The sequence below is a fragment of the Vicia villosa genome, linkage group LG2 (genome assembly GCF_029867415.1).
Source record: "Vicia villosa cultivar HV-30 ecotype Madison, WI linkage group LG2, Vvil1.0, whole genome shotgun sequence".
Lineage (NCBI taxonomy): Eukaryota > Viridiplantae > Streptophyta > Magnoliopsida > Fabales > Fabaceae > Vicia > Vicia villosa.
The window spans coordinates 2,383,731-2,401,938 of NC_081181.1; the positions used below are offsets into that span (position 1 = coordinate 2,383,731).

The 18,208-nt window shown below is 33.2% G+C and overlaps 1 pseudogene; it reads right to left on the bottom strand.

Annotated features, from left to right (window-relative positions):
• Positions 1 to 11,057: 11,057 nt before the first annotated feature.
• On the bottom strand, positions 11,058 to 12,065 carry LOC131645753 (uncharacterized; annotated as a pseudogene).
• Between the last annotated feature and the right edge of the window lie 6,143 nt (positions 12,066 to 18,208).

Sequence of the window (18,208 nt, forward strand, 5' to 3'; positions counted from 1 at the left end):
CTACATTTTTCTTTCGGATATTACCGGCTTTCCACAATTAAACTCATGAGCCAGTAATATTCTCAAGAAAAACTCGTCTGAGTGTGGTTCTCCGCATGACAACTAATCCAAGTCTTCACCTGAATAGTTTCTGCACCACAACCTAATAAGGCCAGGATGGGTTGGGGTTCTACGGTCTCTCAGCTTCTACAGTTCAATGAAAGCAATAATGTCTTCGCAATTAACTCGCTAAACATATATTACAAACAAGGAACCTCCACTGAGCGGAAGGATTCTCACGTGCGCCTGCACATGACTATACCCTCCACCTAATTTCTTATGTGTACTTAATCCGGGTTAGGATTTGTCCATAATGTATCACTTGTAACAGAATCCACACAAGTAACAGAACCAAAGAACCAAACAAGAACATAATAAAAATAAAACAAATAGAAATAACCCTTTCTTTGGAAACAATAAAAAGATGTTCCCCAGTGAAGTCGCCATTTTTCTGTCGCGGGGAAAAATCGTTGTCTTTTTTTGGGATGAGACACCTGATGCCTTCTTTGGGCTCGAGTGCTCAAAAAATGATTTTTCTTTTTTACGGACCAAACTTTTTATTGTTTCCAAAAGAGGAAAAGGAAAAAAGTTGCAATAACCTTAAAAGTGGGGGAGAGATCTTGGGTAAGAGGGTTGGTTATACGAAGGGAAGGTATTAGCACCCAACGTATCTATAGTACTCTATAGGTTTCTTTGTTTTGTTTATTCCATTCTTGTTATGGTGGAGGTTCTTGTGAGAAAGAGGTGGGACCTAAGGTGTTTGTTTGATTATGCTCGCAAAGATCATCGCGATCCTCTGCATACATATCCCCTAGAGGGAATCAGAGCATCTGTAGCTCGGGGTCTACGGGTGCTAAGGTTTAAATGGTTTTTTTTTGTTTTATTTTGCTCGCCAAGGATCGACCTTGTGCCTACGTATTCTCAAAGGGATGTTGAGAAAGTCAGAGCAATCGTAGTTCCCACTTATGCTAGTGGAAGCAAAGGAAAATAGACAAATGTCGTCTAAATGCTAGATGTATCTAATTTATATCATCACATACATCTGTTTGTTTTTTGTTTGAAAAATCTTTTCATTATAAGCCCGGGGCCATGCCACTTAGGGTGCTTAGAATGATAAAGATGTTTTTGTTGTTTAACCAGCCTTGTGGCAAAAACTTTCAATGAAGTCAGCCTTGTGACAAAAAGTTTTGATTAATCAGCCAGCCTCGTGGCAAAAGTTTCAATGAAGTCAGCCTTGTGACAAAAACTTTGATTAATCATCCAGTACGGTGGTAAAACAGTTTGATTGATTAGCCAGCCTTGTGGCAAAAAGAAATTTGATTGATTAGCCAGCCTTGTGGCAAAAAAGTTTGATTGATTAGCCAGCCTTGTGGCAAAAAAGTTTGATTGATTGATTGTTTGTGATGAAATATAAGAGATACTCCTAGCATAGAGATGAAAGATGTCTAATCTCCTAGGGTTTTTTGATTTGGATATTGGGGATGCTTATAAGAAGCCCGTGGGTCCTTGTACGAAGCCCAAGAGGAGGCTATCCGAGGGTCCTTGCATTGTAAGCCCAAGAGGAGGCTATGGGAGGGACAATCCAGGGTCCTTGCATTGTAAGCCCAAGAGGAGGCTATGGGAGGGTCACTCGTTTGTACAAAGCCCAAGGGGAGGCATGGTATAGTTGGTCTGAGCTCTTAGAGCGATTTCACCGGGAAACCATACTCTATGTCCTAACCTAAACTAGTGGAGATTCTTTGCACGAAGCCCAATAGGAGGCTATGGGGAACCTAGTGTTGTACTAAGTTAAACAAGCACACATATCACACATATGAACAAACATGAACAAGTATGAACAAACATGAACAGGTATGAACAATTGTATATATGACAAAGTGTGTGTATATAATGGAGTTTATGAAGGAAATATACCTGTAAGCATGATCCATTTGTATACGCAGGGGCTCGGGACTCACACTCGGGGAGAGGTCCGCTTGAATTTATTCAAAGCTATGTAAACAGGTATTTACAAAGGGGCTTGGGACTTATACCTACATGGAGGCCCATGGTTTTTTTGGGAAGATTTAAAGAAAAACCTTCATTTTTGATTTGTTATTCAAAGTTAAAAATCAGATTGATCGAGATATGTACAAAAAGGCGTACAATGAAATACCTAATTTCATGTACAGGGATGGGTATGTACAAAAGGGCTTGGGACTTATACCTACGTGGAGGCCCGTGTTTTATTTACAAAACATGGTTGATTGCTTTATTAACAGAGCGCGAGGTTTCGCTTTTGAAAAACTGTTTGAAGATTGTTTTGAAAAGTATTGTTTTGAAAAAGTTTTCTGTACAAAGAAAAACTGTAAAAAGGAAAAAGAGTGGGTCTTATACTCTCTAATATTCGAGAGGCCCCTGTTTTATTTTCATAAAACAGGGTGGGTAGTTTTGAAAAAAAGATGTGAGATTTATTGTTTTAAAAACAGTTTGAAAAGTATTGTTTTGAAAAAGTTTTCTGTACAAAGAAAAACTGTAAAAGGAAAAAAGAGTGGGTCTTATACTCTCTAATATTCGAGAGGCCCCACTTCGTTTTGAAAATCAATTGATCAATTAAAATTTAATCAATAGTTTCAAAAAGAAATGGTTTATTCGTTTTTGAAAAGAATTGTGATCGCTCGTTTTAAAACGATTTGAATTTGAAAGAAATCAACTTAATTAAGTTTAAAACAAGTTTTAATGCTTAATTAAGACCTAAGTGATTAGGGTTTGATTACAAAAATATTTACAAGTGATTAGGTTTGAAAAAATCAAATAAAACAATATTTAAAGTATTTAAAAACACTTAAAAATATGTCATTTTAAACCTAATTAAAAGTATATTAAATAAATCTTTTTTTGTGATTTTTTTTGATATTGTCAAAATATGTATATTAAATAAGAGGTGTGTAAAAAATGAAGTGAAAATGAATTATTTTGATTGGTTAAATAATTAATTAAAGTTGTGTAAAAAAATGAAAAAAACAAGTGATAGAAAAATGGTTTTGGTCCTTATGAGTGTTGAACTCGTGACCTTAAGGTTATTACTCAAAAGTTTAACCAACTGGACCACGCGCGTGGTCTGTTAATCATTTGCAACGAATTGATTATGTTTTGAATCAAGTTTCTAAATTCAATTTCAAAAATATGGCGCCAAGAACACAAACCCCATTTGATTTTGAATTTTCTTAAAACTGAACCAATTTGATCAAGTGAATAGCCTATCTTGCTCGAATTTTCATAAGGAACACGATGGTATCATTTAATTGCATTTATTTTCACTCTAAGATCATTGGTTTTCTGATGAACACGAAGAACCCTAATCTTATGATTCAATCTGAAATTGTGTATAATTGATGAATTGTGAAATTGATTGAGGGCTATTGATCAGTGATAGTGCAGAAACATGATAGCAACTCAATTTTTCATTTATGATGCATGTATGTATGAGTTTGAAGTTCATGAGCACTTACCTCAAAAATGGCAAAGCTGGAAATCGAATTTGAGCCTGGAGGTGTTACAGATGTTGTTGCTCAATCTGGACAGCTTCAATGGACCTTATAGAACATGTCTGGATGCTTGGAGTGAATTGAAAACCTCTTGATCACCTTGTGGTACCCGATCTGCAGTTTAGCTCAAGTGAGGATCAAGCTAGTTGATTTTGATGTTTCAGATCATGGATAATGGTTGGAACAGTTCATATGAAGTATATGGAGTGTGTTTGGATGATTAACTTGGACAGATATGGCTTGGTATGAGAATTGATATGTTAAGGCTCATTTTATGCAAACATGGTGGTTGAAGAGTGATTCTGAGATTTAGGTGTTTTTGGGGTGTGTGGATGGATCAAACACATCACATTTGATGTTTATGAGATGTTAGAACCCTCACCTTGGCCAGAACTTCAAAGGTTTAGAGGTTGAGAATTTACCTCTTTGAAACTTAAGAAACTTGCATTCTAAGAAAGAAGAGAGAAAACCTATAATTGTGAGGTTTTGGTGTGATTTGAAGAGTGATTTGCACATCTATTTATAGGCCAAACATTCTGAACTCAGAGCTTTGCAACTTGCTTCTTCTTTGGTGATTTGGCACTTAAAGGATAGAAAGGAATCTTACCATTAAATGCATATGGTTAAAGTTACTAAACCATGGTTAAAATTGGCTATGCTTCTTATCTCTTTCCCATCTGTCTCAAATCAGAAAAATATCTTCAATCATTGCTTTGGTGTATCATTACTTGCATTATTTGGCAAATTGGTTCATAACTTTGCAAAAATGGCTTGAAATTTCAAGTGAAATGGTCACTAATGTCAAAATTCAAAACCATAGCTACACTCCATATTTTTTCATGCTCTTGGACATTTTGGAAAGCTCATATTACATACTTCAAAACCCTAGTTGGAAGTTTCTTCAAGATCCTTAAGGAAGTGGGTGAAAAAGATTCATGAACTTTGAGAAAAATGAAGTTTTAAGTGAAGTTTTCAAAAAGTACCAACTTTGAAGCTCCATATCTCTTAAATGGTTGATCTTATGGAAAAAATTTATATGTGTCAAAGTTGTTTATTGGATCAAAATCTACAACTTTCATGTTGGAAGTTTTTTTCAGTTTGTAGGTGAAATTTTGAGAAATTCCCTTCCAAAGTTTGGAAAAAACCATTGAAAAACACTTAGAAAATTTTCTAAGTATGAAAGTCAAACTTTTGACTTTTTGATTCTTGATTGATTTTCTTGATTTTCCTTGATCAAATGACTTCTCATATCATATATTGATGATTCAAAACTTCAAAAGTCATGGTTGACCAAAATTCCCCAAAAGTCAATGGTGATCTTGTACAGTTGACTTTTTCAGACGAATCGCGTTTCTGGAGATTTCAAGTGAAACAAGCTATCCTCATCAAATGAATAGTGTGAATGGATCATATTGAGTTATTAGAGGATATTAAACCATGATTTGAGTTGTGGCACCATGTCCTGATTAAAAAGTCAGTTGCTCAGTGAATTAGGTCAAAAACCCTAATTGTCGACCTGATGAAATTGATGCCTGTAGGTCTTGAATTGAGATGTAATTTCCATTGTATATTGTCATAGGGATTATTTGAGGATGATTGAAACCTTTGATTGACTTCCTGGGGGTTTTTAGGGTTTCCCAAATGTGATCCCCGATTTTAGTCCCTGATAGTTCAAAAAACCCTGATCTGAGGATTTGTCTGATCAATCTTTGTGTAGGAGATGTTCTGAGCCAATGGATTAGGTCAAAATGATGCACTTGGGGTCTTGAGGTCATGTCCCAAGTCATTAGGTCAAATCCTGAGCAAAAGTCAAGAGCATGCTGTCTTCAGTCAAAACCCTAATTCAGTCGATTCAAAGCTGTTGAGTTTGTTGAAGTGAATCTCTGGGGACCAAATGTTGGTTGTTGATGAAGATGATTCATTTGAAATGAAGGGAGAACAAAGCCCTAATTGATTGTTACTTGTACTGATGAGTGATTTCCTGATTAAATCCTGCTAAGCACAAGTAGCAAACACAAGCTATGCAATTTGTTAGAGATGCAAATGATGCATATGCAAATGATATGAGGTGGTATCTTAGGTCAAAAATTGGGGTATGACACATCCTAAACATGTTATAACTTTCACCTGGAGTGTTAAGAGTTTCTCGAACCCAAGTCCATCCATGAGAATAAAGAAATCTATTACCTTGCTTCATTAGGTACTTCATATGATAGTCCTAAGCAACTACTGCTGCAACATAACATATCTTATAAAACTCACATTTTCTTTTTTTAACTTTTCTCGAATGCTCGTTGATTTGATTAGAAAACATCTGAAATTCAGTTTAAAAAATAAGGAAATAAATGTAAATATATTATTGTTTAAAATAATTCAACTAAATAAACGTAAATATTGATAATATCGCAACTGAGATGAGAAATAAGAGTAAAAGAATTCATTATTCATTATTGGTGAAAGAATGTACATGGAACTGTTTATATATATATACACTTGTATTAGTAACTAACTGCACTAACCACTAATATAAGATAAGCTAAGTGTAACTAACTTATGCTAAGTGATAGCTGTATGTGCATTATCCTGATACCTCCCCACAAGTTGGACTATGGATATTACATAGACCCAACTTGGACAAAAATGACAAAAATAGAGGAGCATGGAGTGGTTTGGTCAAAACATCGGCAAGTTGAGAGCTGGAGGGAACAGGGAGAAGATGAATGAGTTTTGAAAGTAACTTCTCACGAATGACATGACAGTCCAACTCTATGTGCTTGCTGCGTTCGTGAAACGTGGGATTATGAGCAAGGTAAATCGCAGACTTGCTGTCACAATACAACGAGGCAGGTGCAGAGAAAACAATGCGGAAATCATCAAACAGATATTTCAGCCATTGAATTTCGCAAGTCAGAGACGCAAGGGCTCGATATTCCGCTTCAGTAGACGATCGAGACACGGTGTTTTGCTTCTTAGAGCGCCAGGAAATGAGAGAGTTACCAAGGAGCACACAATAGCCAGTGACAGACTTGCGTGTGTCTGGACATCGTGCCCAATCAGAATCGGCAAAGCCATGAAGTCTGAGCTGACTGGAGCTGCTGAACAAGATACCTTGAGCAGGAAAGGCTTTCAAGTATCTTAAGACTCTAGTAGCTGCCTGGTAGTGAGAGACAAAGGGATTGGCCACATATTGACTAAGGTGTTGTACTGAATAAGAAATATCAGGCCTCGTGTTTGTGAGATAGAGTAGGCGTCCAATTAACTTTCTGTAGGATGAAGGGTCATCAAGTGGAATCCCATCTGAAGAGGAGAGTCTAACATTGGGATCACAAGGGGTTGAGACAGGTTTGGCTCCAAGAAAACCTGTATCTTCAAGCAATTCTAAAACATACTTCCTTTGATTGAGGAAGATACCTTTGCTAGAACGAGCAATCTCCAAGCCAAGAAAAAATCTGAGGTGACCAAGATCCTTAATACGAAACTTATTGTGTAGAAAGGCCTTGACATGTTGAATTTCAGCAAGAGAATCACCTGTTAAGACAATGTCATCAACATAGACTAAAAGAGCAGTAAAACCAGAAGAAGAACTTTTAGTGTACAGGGAATGATCAGCCTCAGATTGAGTGTATCCCAATGAAAGTAAGGAAGAGGAGAGCTTAGCATGCCACTGCCTACTAGCCTGCTTCAAACCATAAAGAGACTTTGTTAGCTTACACACTTTATTAGAATCAGAAAAGCCATAGCCAGGAGGTAAAGACATGTAGACCTCTTCATGGAGATCTCCATGAAGAAAGGCATTGTTGACATCAAGTTGCTCAAGATGCCAATGCTTGATAGCTGCAAGAGAAAGAAGTACCCTTACTGTGGTAATTTTGGCCACAGGAGAAAATGTGTCAAAATAGTCAACACCCTCTAACTGTGTGTACCCTTTTGCAACCAATCGGGCCATATATCTCTCTATGGAGCCATTGGCATGGTATTTAACCTTGTAAACCCATTTACAGCCAACTGGGACCTTACCTGCAGGGAGATCCACAATAGTCCAGGTTTGGTTTTCTGCAAGAGCAGCCATCTCAGCATCCATTGCCTTTTTCCAACAATCCAATTTAGATGCTTGGGCATATGTTTTTGGTTCAGGGATGGATGAAATGGTGCAACAGAATTGTTTGTATGTAGGGGAGCAGTTTTGGTAAGAGAGAGAGGTAGAGAGAGGATATGGAATAGAGGTAGAGGAGTTGATGGTAGAGTGAGGGAGAAGACTACAATGGTAGTCTTGAAGATAGGTAGGTAAAACTCTGGCTCGGGTAGATTTTCTAATAGGGGGGCAGGAGCTGAAATAGCATCCAGGCTGGCAGAAGAAGGAGTATTGGAGTTATTAGTATTATTAGTATTAGGGTCAATGTCAACTAGAATAGGACTGGAGGATAAAGATTGAGAGGTGTGAGAAGGAGACAGATCAGATGAAGTAGGTGTAGAGTTCAAAATAGGTGACTCAGGTGTAGCATGCTGTAATGTGGGACCACTGTCAGGGGAAATTGGGATAGGAGCCACATCAGAATCAAGGAGAGGATGATTAATATCCAAAGGGTTTTGGGTTGAGACAGGGCTGGATTTAAGAGGTCCTTTGAAAGGGAAGGTAGATTCATAGAAAATGACATTCCTTGAAAGGAAAAGTTCATTGGAATTTAAATCATAGAGGAGGTAGCCCTTAGTGCCATCCTTATATCCAAGGAAAACAGCTTTTCTGGCTCGAGGCTGGAATTTTGTTCTATGGTTTTGAAGAGTAGTGGAGAAACATAGGCAACCAAAAACTTTAAGGTGAATGATCACAGGAAAAATATTGAAGAGTTTTTCATAAGGGCATTTAGAGTTTAATAGAGGACTAGGAATGCGGTTGATTAAGTGAACAGCATGTTTGATGCTAAAGTTCCACAGATTTAAGGGAATGTTAGAGTGGAAAGTGATAGCTCGAGCCACATTCAATATGTGCTGGTGTTTTCTCTCGACTACCCCATTTTGTTGGGGAGTCTCCACACATGATTTCTGGTGTTGAATGCCTTTAGAGAGAAAATAAGACTGTAAAGTGAGGAACTCTGTCCCATTGTCAGACCTAAAGCATTTTAGAGTAGTATGAAAATGATTTTCTAAAGAAGAAATGAAGTGAATAACGCTTTGTTTGGTTTCAGATTTATTTTTGAGAAAGATTACCCATGTAAACCTAGAGTAATCATCTACAAGAGTAAGAAAGTATTTATGGCCTAAAATGGAATCAGTGGCAAAAGGCCCCCATAAGTCAGCATGTAGAAGATCAAAAGGAGAAGTAGTACATGTATTGCTAATGGGAAAGGGAAGTTTCTTTTGTTTAGCATAATGACAAGAATCACATGGATTCATGTTGTTTTTACAAGGAATGATAGGACAAGATTTTGCAAGTAATTGTAAACTAGAATGAGAAGCATGGCCTAATCTTAAGTGCCATGTTTCAAAAGAATTTGAAATAGCAGAATTGCACATGGAAGGAGCATCAGGAATATCAAGAATGTAGAGACCCTGTTTCAAGCTAGCTGTACCAATCGTTTTCTTCGAATGGTTCTGCAAAATGTGACAAAGATTGGAGGAAAAATTAAGATGACAATCATTGTTAATAGTCAACTTAGGGACAGAAACCAGATTGACATGAAAAAAGGGGATATATAGAACATTTTGCAAAGATAAAGAAGAAGAAATGGCAACATTACCAGCTATGCAGGCATTCATAAGAGAGCCATCAGGCAATGTAACAGATATGGGAGATATTGTATGATAAGAAGTAAAGAGATCAAGACTAAAAGTAATGTGTTCAGTGGCACCGGTGTCTAATATCCAAAAGTGTGAAATCTTACCAATGTGTGAAGAGTGAGAATTTAGGGCTAAGGGAGATGAAACTATGGAATTAACAGCAGGACTGGATTTGGATTGCTGAAGCAAGGCACGGATACTTTGAAGTTCGTCTTGAGTAAAACCAAAAGAGGCTTGTGACACTTCTGCAGGAGGAGCAGTTGAGGCATTGTTGGCTTGTGGCTGAGAATTGCAGTCGTTAGCCGGAGGAATTTTGCCTTTCTGCTTGAATCCAGGGGGATACCCATGCTTCAGGAAACATGTTTCCACGGTGTGATTTGTGCGTCCACAATGTGTGCATACACGACCAGTGCCTTTGGACTGCTGAGACCATTTACCCTTTTGATATCCTTTGCCTGAGGAAGAACCTTGAACATGTAGTGCAGAAACTGCAGAATCAGTTGAATCAGTAGGAGAGACAAGACCTAACTCTCGTTCTTGCTGAATCACGAGTGAAAACACCTTGTAGATGCTAGGCATTGGATTCATCATCATTATCTGCGATTTAGAACTGGCAAATCTCTCATTCAAGCCCTTCAAGAATCTAATCACATAGTCTTGTTCGCGGTAGATCTTGGCGGAATCAACGGCACCACAAGAACAAGTAAAGGAACATCTACAACATGGTAGGGGACGGTAATTCTCCAGTTCGTCCCAAAGCATTTTCAATTGAGTAAAGTATTCAGAGACATCAAAAGTACCTTGGCGGAAGCGATACAATTCCTCTTGAATATCTGAGATTCGAAAAACGTCACTCTGCGAAAACCTAATTTGAAGATTCTTCCAAACGCCAGCTGCGGAGTCGATCCATAGAACGGATTTCGCAATCGAAGCAGAAATCGAGCGTTGAATCCAAGAAACCACCATGGTGTTGCAGCGAGTCCATTGAGCGAATAATGGATCGGTGATGAAGGGTTTTGGGAACGAACCATCGATAAACTTCTCTTTATTCTTGGAGATCAGCGCAAGTAGCATAGATCGTGACCAGGTGTGATAGTTCTTGTTGTCCAATGGTGGAGCAACAAGAATCAGCGCAGGGCTCTCGTTTGGATGCAAGTAATAGGGATTTGCAGAGTTTGTTGCGAAATCGGCATAGCTCTGGTGATCCATTGAAGAATCAGAGGAAGCTCTGACGAAGAGAAGGAATTCAATATCTGAGGAATGAAAAAAAAGGAAGCAAAAGAGAACCTTCCAGAATATTGATGCAGGGTAGAGGAAGAAGAAGCGGTGTGGTCACCAGAGCTCATTGAGCTCTGATACCATGATAATATCGCAACTGAGATGAGAAATAAAAGTAAAAGAATTCATTATTCATTATTGGTGAAAGAATGTACATGGAACTGTTTATATATATATACACTTGTATTAGTAACTAATTGCACTAACCACTAATATAAGATAAGCTAAGTGTAACTAACTTATGCTAAGTGATAGCTGTATGTGCATTATCCTGATAAATATCAATACAAAACTCACAACCAAGTACTTGAAGACAAATAACAAAATAGATAGAATACTATAGAATATATCATGAGGTCAAATCTCAACTAAAAACATAGAAGTAAATAAAAATAGAAAATAGAAACTTAAATCTTAAACTAATATTATATATTTTTGTCACTCATACTTGTATAGAATCCACTCTACCAAAGCATTTGTAGAATCTTTTAAGGACATTAGTAGGATTCGGTTATTTTCATCTTTAAGCATCTCTAAAGCATAGCTAAATTGTTGCCCATTCAAAAGTTCTTCATCTTTTAAACTTTTCAATATTTTAACACAATCTGGAATTGAGTATTGTCCATGGACATGGGACGTGGCTGTAATTTCAGCATTTTCAATTTCATTATGACCTTCAGCTGCTTGAACAATCTCTCTAATATATTTTTCATAGTTGTTGCAGTACCAGCTTTTGTCTTACCCTTTGTCACTTTCTCACCCATGTCAAGTGAGTCTTTATTTTCTTCTTTGGTTGAGGATTTTCTACATAAATAAATTCATCTTCATCAGTTTCAATATTTTCTACTGGTACATTATCAATAGTATTTTTTTTCGTTAGATTCCAATGGTACCCCCAAAGCTGGTGTCCATTGGTGTTGACTCGTTGCAACAGTCTCCCCAAAAATAAATTCTAGTTCATCACAAAATTCTAATTTTTGATATCGAAATTTTGCATATTTCACATTCTCCTGTGTAATCAATTAAGGATATGACTTAAACAAACTATTATTTCATTAAATTTTAACTAAATAAAAAAATTAATATTTTCAATGCTCACCCTTATTTTAGCATCCCACCATGCACGGTCAGCTTCAATATTTCTAGTTTGAGGATTCCATCCCAAGCCGGTTTCTTTCCCCAATAATTGTTTCCAGGTAGTCCAATCAACTCTCAAATTATCCATTTTATTTTTCAATTGCTTTTGGGTATAACTTTTATTAGCACCTTTGTTGAATGTTTCACGTATCTCTTTCCATTTTTTATTTCTAAAAGCAACCCCAGTTTTCCACATTTTCGAATCTCATCCATACAAATGTCAAGTAACATTTTGGTATCAAATGGATCATTCCACTTTGCTTTTCCTAAATTTTCTGATTTTAATACAAAATTTTCCTTTGTAGACATAGCTGCAATATATTAGAAAATTATAAATACCTCAAAAAAATATTTTCAAGTTTTTCTTAAAAGACAGAGTAAAAAAAAATATTTGACTCATCTTTCACCTATTATTTTAATAATTTCTCAATCAATTTTTTATTTTATAAAAAAAATAAAACCATGTCTAAATTCCAATTATCTATGTTCTGCATCTACTATATAAAATTCAAGTCCTAAAACTAATATTACTATGCAATTAATCTGATGCCATTATAGAACCACTATGTCAAATTAAATTATTTATTTATGCTAATAACTTGTATAGAACTACTATAAATCTCACAAATATAATGATATAATTTTTTTAAGGAATGAAAACAACGTGATACAGTAGTACAAACTTGACAATACAAATGTTGGTGTACAAATATAATAATATAATATATTGTGTAGGGAAGAAATATTGATGTTGAAGTGATATACAACCAGTTTCACATACAAACACAATAAAATATACTCATAACAAAATAGTGAACGGAACAAAACTAAAGTAAATAGTACCTGTCAGTTGCAGAAGTTTTTTACAGAATCGGCGCAAAAGAAGAATAAAGTGGCAGGAGCATAATAGGGTAACACTCATGCTCTTTATATAATATAGAAAATAAGAAAATAATATTAAAAAAATGATAAAAATTGTATTTGGAAGGAATCGATGCAAGGACTAAATTATTACCTCCGAATAAGTTAGTTTAAAGTTCATATCAATACCTTCTTTTAAAAGCTCCTTTTATTCAATTTTCTTCATTCTAAAAAATGGGCTTTTTTTATTAAGAGCTTAAATAAAATATTGTTTGGCCCACCTTCTTCTTAAAAAAAATGGAAAAGTAGAAAAAAAGTTCGGCCAAACTGTACCTTAATTAGTTAAACTTAATTTTCACTAAACTTTGCCATTAGTTTTAATTTGACTAAATATAAATTTATGGGAAAACATCTCTTTTGCAAGTGGAGGAAAAAAATCTCCTTTGTTTCTATGTTTCAAATTTTTTTAGACATTCCTTTTAAATGGTTAAACTAAAAATTTCCTCCATCAATTCAGAACTTTGTGCTCAAAGGGTACATTTCCTTCAACATCATTTGTTCTCTCTCATTGGTTTTCCACTTTTTTTGTTTAGACCAAATTTGCATAGCATCATCATTTGTTCTCTCTCATCACTTTCTTGTCGATTTTCTCCTTCCCCACATCCAACTCGAAGATCTTCTGATATCATCTCAAGTCAATTCATCTCTTAAATGTTAATGTGCAAATCTCAAAGATATTTTTTTTCTTCCTTTTTATTTCTAAAAGATTGAACTGACGTGTTCTTCTCATTCATTTGAATTGTTTTTATTAAAGTCAATCTCAACTCACAATGCATGTGAAAATCTCCAACCTGAGTATATAAAGATTCGTGAAAATACAGTTGTCTAAAATAATGTATGATGGCTATGAGCAGTTCAGACAAAGCACAACACATAGGTATCAACGACACCATAAACACAAATGATATGATGACTAAGAAAAATAGATTTTGTTACGGTTAGGGGTTTATGTTCATGGTGAATGTATGTTTCCTTTGTACTAGATTTTTACCTTAATTTTTTAAAAATAAAAGAGTATATTTGATTAAGTATAGTTAATTAAAATCATATGATTAAATATGCTTTAAAATTATGTTAAATACAAAATAAAATTTTACAATATAAAATATCTTAATAAATTATACATAAAAGAATCTCAACTATTTTCTTTAAATTAGAAAGAGGTCATATTTACGTTATTAATGCGATATTATAAAAAAGTGTTATATAAAATTATTTGTATATATTGTTTGTGATTAATTATTAAATTCATAATACATATAAGAGTAGATCTATGTAAATTTCAATTATTAATTTAGTGTTTAATCTATAATTTACAAAACCTAATAATTTTTTATTCGATGTCAAGTCCAAAAAAAGTTTTAATTATATATTATCTAAAATAAAATATATATAATTAAAATAAAAGTCAAACATAACTTAAAATCTGACGGTTATAATTCATTGACGGTGTAAAACTACTTTACATCGTCGGTGTATTCCCATTAAATTCATAATGAAAATTATAATCAATAAAATAAGTTAAATATTAATTCTATTCATCATTACTATATACAGGGCCGGCCCAAACAATTTAGAGGCCCTGATCTATTTTAAAATTAGGCCTCTAATAGATGAAAAATAACTGATTAAAAATTATATTCGTTTAATTTGTAAATAAAATTAAATATTGGAGAAAAAATATATAGAAATATTCGGTAAAAATTTGACTAATTAAAATATAATTTTTTGAATAATTTCGATAATATTAATAATAAAATATTTTAATTATATTTAATAACTTACATTGTTAATTTATTATACTTAATAATACTCTAAGTAAAATGAAATAATACATTTGCTAAAGTTTTAAAACATTATTATGAAGGAAACAATACCCAAAAAAAAATATTGTAAAACAGTTAATTATAAGAAATTAATAACAAATAAGTTCCATATAATAAATATTTAAATTAATTAAATATAACAGCCCGATCAAATACATTGGTTAAGATGAGAAAACGATATAGATATAGGTATTGGTTGTAGCTTTTCTTTAATTTAATAATGAGAAAACGATATAGGTACAGGTTGTAGCTTTTCTTTAATTTAATAATGAAGAAAAATATAGAAGTAATTGAGAACCTCAGATTCGAATCCCACAAGAAATCCATCACAAAACAAGCGCCCAACCCCTTAGCTATATCAAAACAAGTGATTAAATACTTTCTAAAGCCTTACATATTATTTAATTACATATTTATATTAAGCCCAATAAAATTTGAGACCCTGTAAATTTGGAGGCCCTGTGCGGTAGCGCTCTTTGCACCCCCACAGGGCCGGCCTTGACTATATAATAGGAGTTACTAAAATAAGTTCAATATTAATTCTATTCATCATTATTATATAATAGAAGTTACAAAATAGAAAAACATGTAGTTCAAATATTTATCTGGTATATTGATATATTATTTATATAAATAGAGCCATGAGTTGTTTTTCATTCTTATAGATATTATAAGGTGGAGAATATTGATAATAGATTAATATTTAAGAAAAAATTATGTTTTTTAATCCAAGTTATATCGTAAAAGAAATTAAAGAGTTTGATAGTTACTCTCTTGTGTGAAGAATTATTCAACTTTAGCCAATTTTAAGGATTTGAGTGGTTAACAAATTTAATCAAATTTAATTCTTTGTTTTAATGAAGTAAAATCTAATTCTTGATTTCGATGTCTCTATGTTACTCTTTGTATCAAATTTAATTTTTTTTATTATTATTATAATTTTAATTATTATTATTATAATATCAATTTAATAAATTATATATATATATATATATATATATATATATATATATATATATATATATATATATATATATAATAGAGATGTATTGTAGATTGTAATAAGTATATTAAAAATTATATTTAAATTGTAGTGTGAGTTTTCAAAAGCAAATGTTGTAAATGAAAACAAAACATTGTATTTATATATAAACTAGATTTTTGGCCCGTGCGTTGCACGGGTTTGTTTAGAATTTTTAGCTTATTTTTTTAAAATGAAATAATGTATTTGATTCAATATAGTTAATTATAATCATGAGAATTTTTTTTAAATATAAATTAAAATTTTAGAGTATGAGAAATCTTAATAAATTATACATAAAATAATTTCAATTGTTTTCTTTAAATTTGAAAGATATGTCATATTTACATGAATAATGCAATATTATAAAAAAGTGTTATATAAAATTATTTGTATATATTATTTGTGATTAATCATTAAATTCATAATACATATAAGAGTAGATCAATATAAATTCCAATTATTAATTTAGTGTTTAGTCTATAATTTATAAAACCTAAGATTTTTTTATTTAATGTCAAGTCCAAAAAAAGTTTTAATTATATATTCTCTAAAAAAATAATTTTTTAAAATTATATTATATCTTACCATATTGATTTTTTCTTCCCTGTTCTTATGTTTATCAAGTAATTTGATTCATATTTTCATGATTTATTTATTTATTTATTGTAGTGGAAGAAATATGTTGTGACCTGATTAATGAATTGGTTATTTCATGGGGTATAAAAAACTATTATTTATTATAGCTCAATGTATATCATTAATCAATCGAAAAAATTTATATAATCATCTCAATAAATTAATTATTTTCACATCAATAATTAAATTAAATAAGAAATAATTTTGAAAATTAAAATGAAACTTTAAAGAGTTTTTTTTTTTTCAATTTTATAGACATAGATGATTCTAACATTTATGATTTTAAGTTATTAATTTTTTAACCAATCTATGTTAATTTTTTTTAATTAATTAGTGATATTTTGATTTTTTTTTTTGACAATGTGATATTTTGATTCTTAAATATAACTTTATGATGACAAAATTAAGATGTCATATTTCTCTTCCATTTAACAAAATAAATTAATTATTCATAATACATATTACTTAAATGTTATAATAAATCAAATAGTTTATCATTACATAACTCTTAAATAGTTTAATAACTTAAAACTAAATCAATTATAACTTACAACTAAATTTTATTTTACAATTTTATTTTTCGTAAATAATGATTTAATTTTAAAGGATATTTAGAGATAATTAATAATTATTATCATATTAATATAAATAAAAATAATAATATTAAAAATTAAAAATAATAATAAAAATAAAACTAATATAATTTATAAGATTCAATTGATGTATACAATAAAATAGAAATCATTCTTTGTTATAATGCTTGAAAAAAGAAAGATAAAAAGTTATAAACATAAAATTTATTATGAAACTCAATGAACATAATGAAAGAAGAAGATTCTCATTAGCTATGGAGAGGTTACTGTGCAAGTATATATACAAGTAAAGCTGAGCTACACCATAAGCTACCTATAGCTTGTATAGTATATAAAACTCATACATGTAACTGAAATATAACAGACTCCTAACTAACTATGTGTGCTATTGGTGGGTTGTTCATGCATAGGATTTGATATCCCCCCACAAGATGAAGGTTGATAAATGTTTATCATCTTCAACTTGGATATAAGAGCGTTGAAAGGTTGAGGGAGAAGTGGCTTTGTGAACAAGTCAGCAAGCTGATCATGTGACTTGACAGGGAGAAGTTTGAGGACACCTTGATTCTGTTTTTCTCTGACAATGTGGCAGTCAATCTCCAAGTGTTTCGTACGTTCGTGGAAAACGGGATTAGAGGCGATATGGATTGCACTCTGGTTATCACAATAGATAACCGTTGTTCTGAGACATTGAACATGGAGATCCCGCAAGAGAAACAATAACCATTGAAGTTCACATGTGGCTGCGGCGAGGGCACGGTACTCAGCTTCTGATGAAGATCTGGACACTGTTAGGTGCTTTTTGGAACGCCATGAAATCAGTGAGCGACCAAGAAAGAAAAACTGCCCAGAGATGGATCGACGAGTATCTAAGCAACCTGCCCAATCAGCATCGGAGTAGCCATGCAACTGTAATGTGGAGTCACGAGGAAGCAGTATACCACGGGCAGGGCAAGATTTGAGATATCGTAAGACACGACAAGCAGCATTAAAGTGTGTAACTGTGGGATTTGACAAGAATTGACTCAGCTGTTGTGTGTAAAAGGTGATGTCTGGCCTGGTGGCATTGAGGTATAGGAGTCTCCCACTGAGTCTTCGATAAGAAGGGATGTCGTGATAAGCTTCACTCGAATCATGGTGTAATTTGATAGAAGGATCAGCAGGAGTGGATACAGGTTTTGAATCAAGGAAGCCAGAGTCCTCTATTAAATCCAAGCAATACTTACGTTGGTAAAGAAGAATGCCAGCTTGAGAATAAGCAACTTCGATACCTAGAAAATATTGCAGTTTGCCAAGATCTTTGATCTGGAAAGTTGAATGTAAAGCCATTTTGATCGAGTGTAATTCTGCATGATCATTGCCAGTGACAATGACATCATCTACATACACTAACAGAATGGTGATACAAGTATCAATGGATTTAATGAAAAGGGAGTGATCAGAGGTAGCCTG